The sequence below is a fragment of the Mesoplodon bidens genome, assembly GCF_964165515.1.
Source record: "Mesoplodon bidens genome assembly, chromosome: 14".
Classification (NCBI taxonomy): Eukaryota; Metazoa; Chordata; class Mammalia; order Artiodactyla; family Ziphiidae; genus Mesoplodon; species Mesoplodon bidens.
Genome location: NC_138170.1, coordinates 67221481 through 67236429, shown reverse-complemented (window position 1 = coordinate 67236429; position 14949 = coordinate 67221481). Strand labels below are relative to the sequence as shown.

General features: G+C 38.9%; 1 protein-coding gene across 2 annotated transcripts in view; it reads left to right on the top strand.

Moving 5' to 3' along the window:
- Window positions 1-14949, top strand: part of BABAM2 (BRISC and BRCA1 A complex member 2) — a 437376-nt gene that overhangs the window by 127704 nt on the left and 294723 nt on the right. The window lies entirely within an intron of this gene.

Below are 14949 nucleotides of genomic sequence, written 5' to 3'. Positions count from 1 at the left end.
GACATTCATTTATAATAAATCCTGGCCATTTCCTTAGATAAACATGATTTAGGTTGCCCGTGTATTTTCTCAGTCTCACATCCGCAGCCCCTGACTTCTGAATATCTGCGGCTGCGGATGTAAGATTCCAAATTTTACAAACTTCCCAGGTGATATCCTTGAGAAACCAGATAAACATTAATGTCTTTTCAAAACTCTGAATTATGAGGAAGTATATAGTATCCCAGTCAGATGAGAGGGGTCAGTAACTCTGGAGGTAGCCAGCTTATATGGATCCTTTTATAATTTCTTTACATTGTATGATGCTTTAAAAATGCAAGTCAGAGTGTATCACTCCTTTGCCCGGCACTTTCATATCCCTCTCTTCTTCTCTCATAGTAAAAGCCGCAGTCTTTCCAGAGGTGTAAAAAAGCTCTACGTGATTCCTGTCACCACCATCCTCCGTCCATCATTCCTTCTCTCTCTTCGTCTCCCACTTTCCTGTCTAAAAATCATCAGCTCCAGCCTCTCTAGCACCCTTGCTGTGCTGCAGACACACAAGATATGCTCCTGCCCTAGGGTCTTTGCATAGCTTTCCCGTTGTCTGGCATATTTCCCCTGGATATTCGCAAGGCTAATATCCTTCCTCCTTAACGTTTTTATGCATGTGTTCTGTTCTCAGCAATGCCTATATTAATACCCCCATTCTTTTTAAACAACTTTTTTTGGGTATAATTTTGATACCACAAATTCACCTGTTTTATTAAGTGTAAAGTTTAATGGTTTTCAGTAGATTTGCCAAGTTGAGCAACCACCATCAATCCAGTTTTCAAGTGGTTTCATCACCCCAATTATATCCCTCATGCCCATTTATAGTTAATCCTATTCCCACCCCCAGCCTCAGGCAACCACTAAACTAGTTTCTGTCTGTATAGATTTTCTTTTCTGAACACTCATGCACAGGCATACTTGGGAAGTATGCGGGTTTGGTTCCAGACCACTGCAAATAAGCAACTATCACAATAAAGTGAGTTACACAAATTTTTTGGTTTCCTAATGCATATAAAAGTTATGTTTACACTACAGTGTAGTCTGTTAAGTGTGCAATAGCATTATTTCTATAAAAAACAAAGTACATACTTTAATTAAAAAGTACTTTATTGCTAAAAAATGCAAACTATCGTCTAACAACACAGAAGGTTTACAAACCTCCAATTTATAAAAAATGCAATATCTGAGAAGGGCGGTAAAACGAAGCACAATAAAATGAGGTGTACCTGTGGTGGAATCATACAATATGTGGTCTTTTGTGACTGGACTCTTTCACCTTACATAATATGTGTGAGGTTCATCCATGTTGTAGCATGTGTCAGGACTTCATTTCTTTTTGTGGCTAAGTAATAGTCCATTTGATGGGCATACCACATATCCATTCACCACTTGATGGGCATTTGGGTTGTTTCTGCTTTTCGACTGTTATGAATAATGCTGTGTAAACATTCATGTGGAGGTCTTTCTAACATCTCTTTTTAAAATTGTAACTTGTACACCCTCCCCCGACCCTGACCCTGCTCTACATTTTTTTTTGCATCTCTTTTTAACAAACTATGTAACTAACATATTGTATTAGTTATATGTTGCCGCATAAAATAATCATACCAGAATTTGGTGGTTTAAAGCAATAGCATTTATTATCGTAATTTTTGTTTGCCAGGAATCTGTGTAGACCCTCTGTTTGAGGGTCTCTCCCAGGCTGCACTCAAGGTACTGGCCAGGGCTGTAGTCACTCAAGGCTCAACTGGAGAGGGATCCCTTCTAAGTTCATTCATGTATTTCTTGGTACCGTTCAATTCCTTGTGGGCTGTTGACCTGAGGGTCTCAGTATAGTGCTGCCTGTTGGCTGGAGGCTGCCCTCAGTTCCTTGCCTCTTCTTAGGGCCTCTCCACAGGGCAGTTCATAAAATGGCAGCTGGCTTCACCAGAGCAAGTAAGCAGGAGTGAGTATGTGAGCAAGACAGAAGTCACAGTCTTCATAACCTAATCTCAGACGTGACATCTCATCAATTTTGATGTATTCTGCTTGTTAAGTCCAGTCTGCATGCAGGGGAGGCGTTACATAAGAGTGTGAATACCAGAGACCACTGGGAGCCTACCACACTTACTTATTATGTTTATTGTTTGTCTCTCCCCAGCGGAATGTAAAATTCCACCAAGGCCAAGATCTTTGTTCCGTTCACTGGAAATATAGTAAACACCTAGAACAGTGCCTGCCATATTGTTTACATTCCGTAAACATTTGTTGAATGAATTAATTAATAAACTGTAGTTTATTTAAGCACAGAATAAGTTTAGGTTCCCTTCTCTGTGTTAATTCTTTCAGATTTCACTTAGTCTTTCTTTTCTTAGGTTAAATATGCCTTTCCCCTTTTGTCCTTCAGCTCTTTCTCAAAGGACATGTTTTCCAAGGTTTTATACATGATTAATGCCTTTGAATCAGTAGGACTAAAATTCATCCTTGTTACAAATCATCTTGTGTTCAGTTCAAGGTTTTTTTGTTATTTTGTAAATTTATTTTGCTTATTTTACTGTGGTAAAAGACAAAATGAAATTTACCGTCAACCATCTGTAAGTACACAGTTTAGTAGTGTTAAGTATGTTCCCATTGTTGTGCAATAGATCTCTAGAGCTCTTGCATCTTGTAAAACTGAAACTCTACCAATTTAAATATTAATTCCTCTTCCCTCCAGCCCTTGGCAGCTACCTTTCTACTTCCTGTTTCTATGATTTTTGACTCCTTTGGAGACCTCACATAAGTGCAATCGAACAGCATTTGTCTTTTTGTGATTGGCTTATTTCGCGTAGCATAATGTCTTTGAGGTTCATCCATGTCGTAGCATGTGACAGGATTTCTGTCCTTTTTAAGACTGCCTGGTATTCCATTGCATGCATATGCCACATTTTGTTTATCCATTCATCCATCAGTGGACATTTGCATTGCCTTCACCTCTTGGCTATTGTGAATAATGCTGACTACACATGGGTATGTACAAAGACCTTGCTTTGAATTCTTTTGAATATATCCCCCAAAGTAGGATTGCTGGATCATATTGCTAATTCTATTTTTATATTTTTTTGTGGGATCTCTGAACTGTTTTCCATAATGGCTGCACCATTTTACATTTCTACCAGTAGTGCAGAGTTCAAGGTTTAAACTATTGTTCTGAAACTTTAATCTGTTCGTATGGATAGTAAGGAAAACTTTATTAAACTTAGTGTATCCTCTAATCTCAACATTTTTCTTATTAAAAAATCAACTTAGCTGTCCTCTCAAAAGAGGTGTTAGGTTAATTTGACATGACTTCTTGGTGAACCTGTCTGTGTTGTCTTTAGTGCCGAGAGATTCCTTTAAAGACATGATTGGAATCACTGTCAAACTAATTGGTCTTTAGTTTTTAGGATTTTCCTTCCCTCCTAATTCCCCCTTTTAATATTAAGGCTGAATTAAAGTATATCCAGTTTTACGGTACCATTTCTGATCTAAGAATTTTTAAAATTATGTTCATTGGCTCAGCTAATACTTGAGATACAGTTCTTCTGAGTGTAGAAGTTTAAATTCATTTAAAATAGCTAGGTAGTTTGAATTTATAGTATATTTAAAACTTCTCATTTAATGTTATTGATTCTCCATTCTTTAAACCTACTGCTGCTACATTTGCCCCAGTTTATTTTGATATACTATTGAGTAATTTGTAAGCATTAGGGCAATGATTATGGACTTAGGGGAAGTAAAGAAACTGAGAATCCTGTAACAAGGCAAGGTGGACAATTAGAGGTTAAGCTTGCAGCTGACCAGCCCTAGGGAGGGCCCAGTGGAAGTAGGAGCCGAGACTCTAGAAGTAAAAATATAGGCATGTGAGTTAGTTTTTGGTCTAGAACAGGGCATAAAGGTGAGTCTTGCAGGATGAAACACATTTGAGCACGGCATGCTGGTTCAGGAATATGTTAAAGGACAGCTTGCTAATGGAATACAAATCCAGACAAAGAATTTCGGTGACAAACACGGGACCCTAGCAGAAAGAAAGCAGTTTGGTTTTGAGCCAAGATTTTTTGAATCAGGGACTGTAATAGTTTCCTATTGCTGCTGTAACAAATTGCCACAAACTTGGTAGCTTAAAACAACACAAATTTATTATCTTACAGTTCTGGTGGTCAGAAGTCCGAAATGGGTCTCCCTGGACTAAAATCAAAATTATCGTCAAGGCTGCGTTCCTTCTGGAGGCTCTAGGGGGGACTGTTTCAGGGCACTGAAGAAACTGGCTGATGTGCTTCAGAGATATTATCTTTGAGAAATTATGGGGAAGCAAAAAGGTCCTAGGGATTGTAGAAAGCAAAAACATTCTGGAGATTTTTGAAAGAAATTACACTCAGGTCTTTAGGTGGATGATTTGCAGACATTTAAATAAGAATGCAATAGTCAATTGGAACAACAGTTGGGTAACTAAGAAACAGTCATGGCAAACTTAATTTATCCTTTTAAGGAAGGTGAATATTATTGACTTAGATTATCTAATTTTCAGTAAACATTCAGTTGTTCTCCCTTAGTATTCTACTGACTGTGGGCTCCTTTCTTAGTTGTCTGAATCCATGGAAGAGCTCCACATAAAAGATTGGCTATACCTTTTGTCAGCCATCAGGTGTTTGTGGAATGTCACAGGGCTTCTCCTTTGACCCCGTTTCATTGTTTTATTAGGTTATTGAAAGGCATGCTTTTCAGTTTTTCTGGTAACACAGAGCTTGAAAAGATAATTATTATGAAGAACTACAGAATCAATATTTAAAATTATTTTTATAGTTATATGCACTGGAATGCTGCACCATACCTATAAGATATAATTTAGTAGGGCTAAGCCGGTCGGTATAGGACTGATATGGAAAGTCTGCTATGCTAGTTTGAGTGAAAAAAAGCAGTCCTGGCTTTTGCTCTTGAAGGTGTTAGAATCAAGTTAAGTCTCAACACATATTTGTAAAAAATGAAATAGCAATGCTGAACAGATTATCTCAGATGGAATGGACAGCCTGTACATGAATTCAGAAGAGCCAATCACTGAGAAACGGAGTGACTAAGGAAAGTCTTCACTGATGAACCAGAACTGACCTAGGTCCTAAAGGAAGGTGGACATAGACAGCACTATAGGAAGAGGAGGTCAGGGGGTTATATGGTTGCAGAAAAACTTAGAGGCATAGCATATGCGGGGGACAAGAATTATAAGCATACATATGACTGTTTTACTGATTAGTAAATCATATCTATTATGTCTTTTTGGAATATTGAAGCAAGAGGACATTTTAATATGAAAGAAATTGATATAGGAAATAAAATATGAAAATCAATATAGTCTCTAAATAAAATTATTATGAGTCAATTTGTTCTTCCTGGGCTAAATGTGAATCCATGTATTTTGGTTCTCCTGATTCTACTAGTCCATCTGATAAATATTTTCTGTAATGAATCCAAGACTGTGCATAATTATTGAATACCTTTGGATTACAACATCCTGTGTTCATTTGAGAAGATGGTGACTTTTTGTTTTTGCCTTTGCATCACGGAGTTTTTCTTTCTGGAACATGTGTTTACATTCTTAACCTTCCATTTCTGCTCTGAAAGTAAGAGGCTTTTAAAAACCTGAGATGCCTCTTCCATTTTACTGTCAGCTGGCAAAAGGAAAAATTTAAAAACCATGTAGTAGAAAGAGGGAGAGGGCTCTGATCTCTTGTCAGCCTTCTGACAAGCATATTAATTTGAAATACAGTGCTCCCTGCACACCACTGCAGACACTCTTCTTTTTCCTCCTCAATTTCCAGTTAGAGGATTTCAGCAAGTGCACATTTGAAAGGAAACATTAAAAAAACAAACAAACAAAAAACCAACACAAACTCTTTATTAATTCTTTACCATGGTCTTTTTATGAAGTCATCTCTCTTATTGCTTTGTCCATCTCCTTTAGTAAGTAGAGCTTTGAAGACTGTATTCTTAGTCTATGCTGGTTTTATAATTTTTAGTAAACACCAATTTTTTTTTTAATTGGGAGAAAACAGTGATACATTGGGATGCAAGCTTACCTGTTCAGAATGAACAATTCTAATGTTCCTGCATGATCAGAATCATTTTTAAAAGATATATTAAAATATTTAATTTTGAAAGATATATTAAATAGTTATAGATTCACAAGAAGTTGCAAAATAGTACAGAGAGGTCTTGTATACCCTAACCTGGTTTCCCCCGGTGGTTATTTTTTACATAACCAAGAGATTGACATTGGTACAATGTATGTGTATGCCATTTTATCACATGAGTAATTTCCTGTAACTACCACTGCAATCAAGATACAGATTACCACAAAGATCTTCCTCCTGCTACTTCTTTGAGCAGAGTTATTAAGATTAGAATTTTGGGCTTCCCTGGTGGCGCAGTGGTTGAGAGTCCGCCTGCCGATGCAGGGGACATGGGTTCGTGCCCCGGTCCGGGAAGATCCCACATGCCGCCGAGCGGCTAGGCCCGTGAGCCATGACCGCTGAGCCTGTGCGTCCGGAGCCTGTGCTCCGCAACGGGAGAGGCCACAACAGTGAGAGGCCCGCGTACCGCAAAAAAAAAAAAAAGATTAGAATTTTAATTTCAATGAATGTCACAATGTAAGCTATAGGTGTTAAAATTGTATATACTGTTTTGCTACAACATATCAAAATAAAGGTACATTATAAGTTTTCTCAATGGGTAGAACCTAAGGTCTCACTTTGTATTGTATCTGTCAATTGCCTTGTCAGCATTTCCTGCATGTGTCTGCTATAGCTAAAGAACCAGAGTCTGTTAATGGTAACAGAGTGCAGTAAGCAAATTTGTGAATTTTTCTTTGGCTTTTTTTTTTTTTTTTTTTTTTTTTTTTTTTTCCTGTACGTGGGCCTCTCACTGTTGTGGCCTCTCCCGTTGCGGAGCACAGGCTCCGGATGCACAGGCTCAGCGGCCGTGGCTCACGGGCCCAGCCACTCCGCGGCATGTGGGACCTCCCCGGACCGGGGCACGAACCCGTGTCCCCTGCATCGGCAGGCGGACTCTCAACCACTGCGCCACCAGGGAAGACCCTGGCTTTTGTTTTAATTCCCAGAACTCAAATTTAGTTTATCATACCTAATATTTTGATTAAAGGCATTTGTCTTTCCTGCCGTGAAACGAAGGTTTTGAGATGTTCTAAAACCACATATTTTACATATTAAAGATCACCAGTGGGTGCTCTGTGAGATAAAACATTTTCTTAGCAACCGATTTTTCCTTTTGTGGGCATTTTCTTAATAATGATGTATGTTGGAGAATGTGAAACAATTACCCTTTCTTGTTGTACCTGACCACAAATCCCAGTAAGATTTTCAAAATTTATGGTTTATAAATTAAACTCTGGCAACATTTAAAAATATGAAAGGAGCCATTTCATGATAGCTCCTCATTTGAATTAATGACTTGATGCTTCTGTCACCCCATCTTGCTGTGATATTACATTTGAAGGGAAAGTATATGAGCACTGTTAAAAGGTAAACAGAGACATATTAAAATTTTTAAGAGTTTATTTGGGCAAACACTGATGCAAGGTGGTTAGGAGTGTTCTACTGATAAGAGTTACAGGCAAGGTTTTTACAGAGAGGAGTTGGACGCAAAGCAAGGAAATTGATTGGCTAGAGCTGAAGTGGTTGCATTTTTTGGGAAAGACTAGTTGGCTGTTTGGGATTGGCTGTTCTTCTTAATCTTGAGCCATTTACAGGAATTGATTCTGGCTTAAGTTGGCTACCAAGGCATTAGAGCCTCCTCATTCTTACGGCCTCGTTGCTTGATTACTTTTTTTTGCAGTACGTGGGCCTCTCACTGTTGTGGCCTCTCCCATTGCGGAGCACAGGCTCCGGACGCGCAGGCTCAGCAGCCATGGCTCACGGGCCTAGCTGCTCCGCAGCATGTGGGATCTTCCCGGACTGGGCCATGAACCCGTTTCCCCTGCATCAGCAGGCGGACTCTCAACCACTGCGCCACCAGGGAAGCCCACTTGATTACTTTTAAAGCAGTGTGCTTAGAGTGTAAGCTCCTCTAAGGCAGAGGCCATGTAGAAATGTGTTGGAGAGAGAAGTGATCTGGGAGGTGGGAGCTTTGGATTCTAATTCTGTCATTAGTTGTATTTTAAAAATATTTATTTATTTATTTTGGGTCTTAGTTGCGGCATGCATGTGGGATCTAGTTCCCCAACCAGGGATCGAACCTGGGCCCCTTGCATTGGGAGTGCGGAATCGTACCCACTGGACCACCAGGCAAGCCCCTGTCATTAGTTTTTGTGTGTGTGTGGCTAAAGCTTTTCCCTGTGTCACTTTGCCGGAGATAACTACTCTGTCACCCCAACCTTGACACAAAGATTAAATTAGATCCCCTGTGTGCGAAGCAAGCAAAATTAAGCAAACCGTGGAGTTGTGTAACACAAAATATTATTGTTATTATTATTAGCCGCCTTTTGTATATATTTGAAGTAACTTATTATAGTAGTTGCTCAGTAAATTGTAGTTCAGTGATTGTTCCTGTCTTATCTCTGAAAATGCTGTTAATCATGAAGTACCATATGTGGACCAGTAGAAGTTGATATCACCAAGGTGCAGATTAAGTATGGAAAACAAGGGGAAAGGGAGAGTTACTTTTTAAGAAGGAGAGTGTTGCTTATCTTTCCAGGAGTAGTTTTGGTGGGGTTCTGAGGTTGGGGGAACAGATTTCAGGGTATCAGCAAGGGAAGTGGTGAAGACAAAGTAAAGGCAGTAAGTTCAGATAGTATTTGGAGGAAGAAGGAAAAAACGTATTAGCTGCAAGAGGCATGGGTCCCATGTTCATTCCCACTAACCAGGTGACATTTACCAACCTTCCTGTCAGGAGTGTTCCAGGTTCATAGCATTTGGTAGCTCAGGTAGCTCTTCAGGTATTTGTGACAGGGAGTAACTAACTTAACATAGGAATTAATGTTAATGGAAAAATATCTTGAACTGTGCTGTCCAAAACAGGAACCCCTGACTATACATAAGTGACTGTTGAGCACTTGAAATGTGGCTGGTCTGAATTGAGATGTATGCAAGTGTGAAATACACAGCAGAGTTCAAAGAATTGGCACCAAAAAATGATCTTGTTAATAATTTTTTAATGTTGATAACGTGGAAATGATAATATTCTGGATATATTGGGACATTATTAAAATTAATTTCACCTGTTTTTCTTTATCTTTTTATTTTATTTTTTTAAAAGATTTATTTATTGTTTATTTATTTAATTTTTACTTCTGGCTACGTCGGGTCTTAGTTGTGGCATGCGGGATCTTCATTCAGGCGTGCAGGATCTTTCTTCATGGCACGTGGGTTTTCTCTCATCTAGTTGTGGCGTGCAGGCTCCAGGGTACGTGGGCTCTGTAGTTTGCAGCACATAGGCTCTCTAGTTGTGGCACATGAGCTCAGTAGTTGTGGCGTGCAGGCTTAGTTGGGATCTTATTTCCCTGACCAGGGATCGAGCCCAGGCCACTGCTGCACTGGAAGGCAGATCCTTTACCCCTGGGCCACCAGGGAAGTCCCCCTTTATCTTTTTACATGTGGCTGTTAGAAAATGTTAAATAATCTCCAGTGGCATATGTATATATGGCTCACATTTGTGTATTGCATTCCTTCTCTCTGTCTCTCTGTCTCTTGGGCAGCACTGGTCTAGAATGGTGGAAGAGGAGGGAGAGAGTGCTCAGAGAGGGATCAGAATAGCTGGAGGGGCTCTGGAAGTGGACAGCCTTTTCACCACTGGCCACGAGGATGGAGTAGGTATTCAGTGACGCCAGTCAGCCACAGGGAGCAGGGGATACAGGGGGCTTCTCATCATCCCCCTTTAATTTATGCTACTTGGGAGTTATGCTCTGATGGCATTTGACCTGTGGCGGGGATAAACTTGTGGCTCTCCTTTGGAAGGAGTGTAGCATGGTAGTCAAATCTATAATAGTCACTTCCTGGAACTGTCCAGATTTGTTTGTTTGTTTTTGTTTTTAACCACATGGAACTAGTATGAGTTGAGCATTATTTAAAATGAATGATCCCGTGGCAGAGGCTCTCACAATTTTATTGTTTGCATAATGGAATTTGTTATATTGGATTTTGACCTGTATGTCAGTAGGAATACTTAGGATCTTGGTCACAGTAGTTTATACCTCAGTTTTTTAGTTTATTCACTAAAAGTAGTGTGTGTGTGTGTGTGTGTGTGTGTATGTGTGTGTATACCTAAATTACTTTATATCTCCAGACATTTAAAGTAAACATGATAGCTTTTCCAATCTCACTGACTTTTAAAAGGACCTTTATTACTGTTTGTTTGTTTTTTTAAATATAATGCAAGCATCAGTAGAAAATTCAAGTTTCCTTTAGCAGCAGGGCCAGTCAAGTGGAGAAGACCTGGTTTTACGGAAACATTATGAAACATAGAGGGAATCCTTTGCCTGCACCTCGCGCAGCAGCGTGTGAGGGAGGGCTGGAATGGTGCTGCTTACTTGCATTTGTGAAGCCACTTGTTTGTTCTGAGTCTTGGGTGCCCCATTTTCGATGGTATTTAGATATTGGGAGCACCCCTTGCACAATTTCCTCAGCATGAGGAGAACCTATGGGTATCTCCAAAGGACCGGCTGAGTCTACTTTTTAAAGCCTTCTCTCCACATAGTAAAAGGAAAAAGATGAAGAATCTTGTATTCGATGTGTTCTGTAAGAAAGCCCCTCATACTTTTTTAGGACTTTTGGGAAATGTACATATAACTCAACCCTGCCTCCCCCGAAAAGTTTCCTAGTTTTTCAGTTATTTCAATGAATTTATGGTAACATTAACTTTTTCACTGTAAAAACTGTGGAAATAGTGTTGATTAGATCAGGAGGCACCTAAGCCAAACAGAGTTCTTGCTTGGGATTTTGGAGTTAGTTCTGAGAGTGAGATTGGTCTTGTTATGGGTAGCTGGTCTGTAACATGTAACTCTAGGACCTTTTTTTTCTCATATTATTTAGTCAAAAGAATCAGAAAGTGGTAAATAGAAAGTAAGACGAAGCACAGAGAGAGCAGAGATAAGAGACAGAGAGAAAATTCTGGGGGCATTAGAGTCCTTTGAACTGAGGCTGGGCTGCTTTATTTTTTTTAACATCTTTATTAGAGTATAATTGCTTTACACTGGTGTGTTAGTTTCTGTTGTATAACAAAGTGAATCAGCTGTATGTATACATACATCCCCACATCTCCTCCCTCTTGCATCTCTCTCCCACCCTCCCTATCCCACCCCTCTAGGTGTGGGCTGCTTTTTTAATCTTAGATTCCCTGAGATACCGCATATCTTTTAAATAAATTCTCTTTTATTTGCTCAAGTTAGTTTGAATTAGAATTCTGTCACCTGAAACTAAGAGTCTTAACTTAGTTACCTCCACATCCTGTAAATATCTCTCTTCAAACATCACACTGTAATATTTTGTTTGTCTAGTCAAGATAGACAGACTGTATTTTCTTGGTCTTAAGATCTCCATTACCCAGCCTGGGACTTGGCATGGGTAGGTGCTCAATAAATGTTGGTTGAATAAATGAATGAGTGCATGAATTATGAGCATCTCATTATACACACTTCTAATTTTACTTTTCAAATCCCTTAAAATTTCTTTGAGTGGGTAATATGTTCATAGTGTCCAAAAATCAAAATGTATTAAAAGATATATAGTGAAAAGTCTCCCTCCCATCATTGTCTTGTGTCCACCCAAATCAAACCACCTTCCTTTGCTTCTCCCCCCCAAATAAGCACTGGTGTAGCTTTTACCTATTGTAGTTTTTCAGAGTTTCTTTATGCACATATAAGCAAATGGTAACATATAGTACATACTTTTTATGCAAATGGTAACATATATACTCTGTTTTGCACCTTACTTTTGACTTAATATAGCTCAGAGATTTTTTCCATATAAGCATTCCTTTAAAAAATAATTGTATATTATTACACTGAATAATTGAACCATAATTTATTTAATCTGAATTCTGTTGTTGGGCATTAAAGTTGTTTTGAATCTTTCGATGTTACAAATAAGACTGGAATAAATAATCTTGTACATGTCACTTCGCATGTGTTCCAGTATGTCTGTAAGATAAATAACTAGAAGTGGAATTGCTGGATCAAAGATTATGTGTGTTGGGCCTCCCTGGTGGCGCAGTGGTTGGGAGTCCGCCTGCCGATGCAGGGGATACGGGTTCGTGCCCCGGTCTGGGAGGATCCCATATGCCGCGGAGCGTCTGGGCCCGTGGGCCATGGCCGCTGGGCCTGCGCGTCCGGAGCCTGTGCTCCGCAGCGGGAGAGGCCACAGCAGTGAGAGGCCCGCATACCGCAAAAAGAAAAAAAAAAAAAAAAAAAAAAAAAGATTATGTGTGTTTATAATTTTATCACCAGAATGCCCTCATAATGTTTATACCAATTTATTAACCCAGCAGCAATATATGAGAGTGGTTGTTTCTCCACAGCAGTGCCAATCATAAATCAAACGTATTTGCAGGTTTCTGTCAGATTCCACTTTGCATAATTACCGGGTAGCTCCTATTAGACTAACCCATCCGCAGATATAAAGCCATGTGCCTCAGGGCACTGGAGAGTGATCAAAAGCAGCAGATACTAGATGGGGGTTGATACTTAGAAGGGAAAGCAGAGCTTATGGTACAAAATCCAAATGTTTAATATGCGTGAAAGAAAACAGGAAAATATTTGATTAAATAATGCCCAGATATTTCTAAATATGGTGGAAGATATACATTTACAGATTCAAGAATCTCAACAAACCCCAACCAAGACAAATGCAAGGAAAAAACAAGACACATCATAGTCAAAATACTGAAAACCAAACATAAAGAGAAAATTTTAAGTGACCACAGAAAATAACACTTTATATGTAGGTGAAAATCATTTGTGTCACCACTAACTGTTCATCAAAAACAGTGGAGGTGAGAAGACAGTGCAGTGATATCTTTAAAATGCTGATAGATTTCTGCCAATCGGTTTGGTGGAAAATGATGTTCAATTTAGTTTTAATTTGTATATTTTTTGATATGAATGGGGTTTAGAATATTTTCATATGTTTAAGAGTTATTTGTATTTCTTTTCTGTTTATCCTTTCCTGTTATTCTCTTGGGTTTTAAATCTCTTTTTCATTAAGAGCATTAGCTCTTTGTGATGGAGTTGAAAATATACTTTCCTCAGTTTGCCAGTTGTCTTTTAACATTGCTGATGGTGTTTTCTTGCCATCCAGAAAATTTTTATGTTCAGGTAGTCAAGTTTATCTATCTTTTCCTTTGTGGCTTCTGAATTGGAAAGTCATTCTCCGCTGCAAGGTTTTATAAAGACATTCGTCAATGTTTGCTTCTTTACAGTTTTAGTTTTTACACTGAAATTCTTAATCCACTTGGACTTTTTCCTTATATATGTTGTAAAATATGGATCTAAGTTTTACTTATTCCTTTATGGCTCCAGTTGTCCCACACTATCAATCACGCACTGAATCTTTTTGGGCTTATTTCTGGACTTACTTCCTGTTCTATTAGTCTGTCTGTTGATTTAACACCAGTACTATGCTGCTGTAATTACTGTGTGATTATATGATGCTTTGTTACCTGGTGTAACTAGCCTCCTCTCATTGCTTTTCTTCTTCACAGTTTTCCTGGCTGGTATTGATTGTTTATTTTTCCACATGGTCTTTTGACTCAGCTTTTTAAAGTTCCCTCAAGTAATGAGCCCCAAAGCCTGAACAGGCCAGGTCTTCCTGAAAATGCTCTCAGAGCCCTCTGCCCTTTCATGGATAGTATTTTTCACAGGTTGTAATTTATAGGAGTGTTATTTTGGATTAATGTCTGACTCACTCACTAGACCATAAGCTCCAGGAGGGCAGGGATCATGTCTCTTTTACTCACTATGTTTGCAGTGCCTCATATAGGGCCTGGCAGATTTTAGGCTCTTAATCTACAGTAATGAATGGATGAATAAATTTTAAGTCTTAAGGTTGAGTTCTGACTCTTTATTACTCTCTCAATGACTGCAGGCAGGTTTCTTGACTAAGCCTCAGTTTTCTGATTTCTAAAATAGGTATAAATGAATTATATCTGCTGAACAGGGTTTGGGAATAATTAAATGATATATCTTAGAAAACATTTTTGTGAAGTGTGAGATGTTCTAATCAGACTAACTTTGGCTTTCCTTCTCACATGTGGTAGATAATTATGCGTTTAACAAGGAACAACCTCCAGGCTTAGGCTATTGGTTGTCAGAGTCTATTTAAAGAATCATCCTTACCAGGCTGTCACCAGCTAAAGTTATAGCCACTGTTGAGTATTTCTTAGCTTTTAGCTACCTAAGCAGTAAGAGCAGTCAATTTCAGATGACAGCTTGTTTGTTGACAGCGAACAGTCTCTAAGAAAGGAAATAAAATTTCCCTTTGCAGAGCAACCTGGGTTTGGGATCCATTCTGCTCAAGATGTCTACCTGTCACTTCTGAAAGGAAAAGAGAACTATGACACAGCTGCTATTACCAGAAGAAAAGCTTAGACCTAATAAATTGCCAAAACTCCATGTTGTTAGTTTAAGTTACTTGCCAAGGTACTATAACTTGAAAAAGGAAGGATGCACATATTTATTGCTAATGCTGGGAAAATTGCCATTAAGGCAGTTGGCAGAACGGCTGACATTTTAACAGTCATAGGTCAGATAATCTTCTACGTCTATCCAAGAGAAGATTTGACCAAAGACTGACAAAAAGAAAATCAAATGATTATGTTGACTTGGCTACATCTAAATGTCTCATTTTCGGCTTACAAGAAAGATTGCTATGGGAGCAATCTTTGACGTTGCAACAGAGTGGCAGTAAATTGCTTGAATAACTG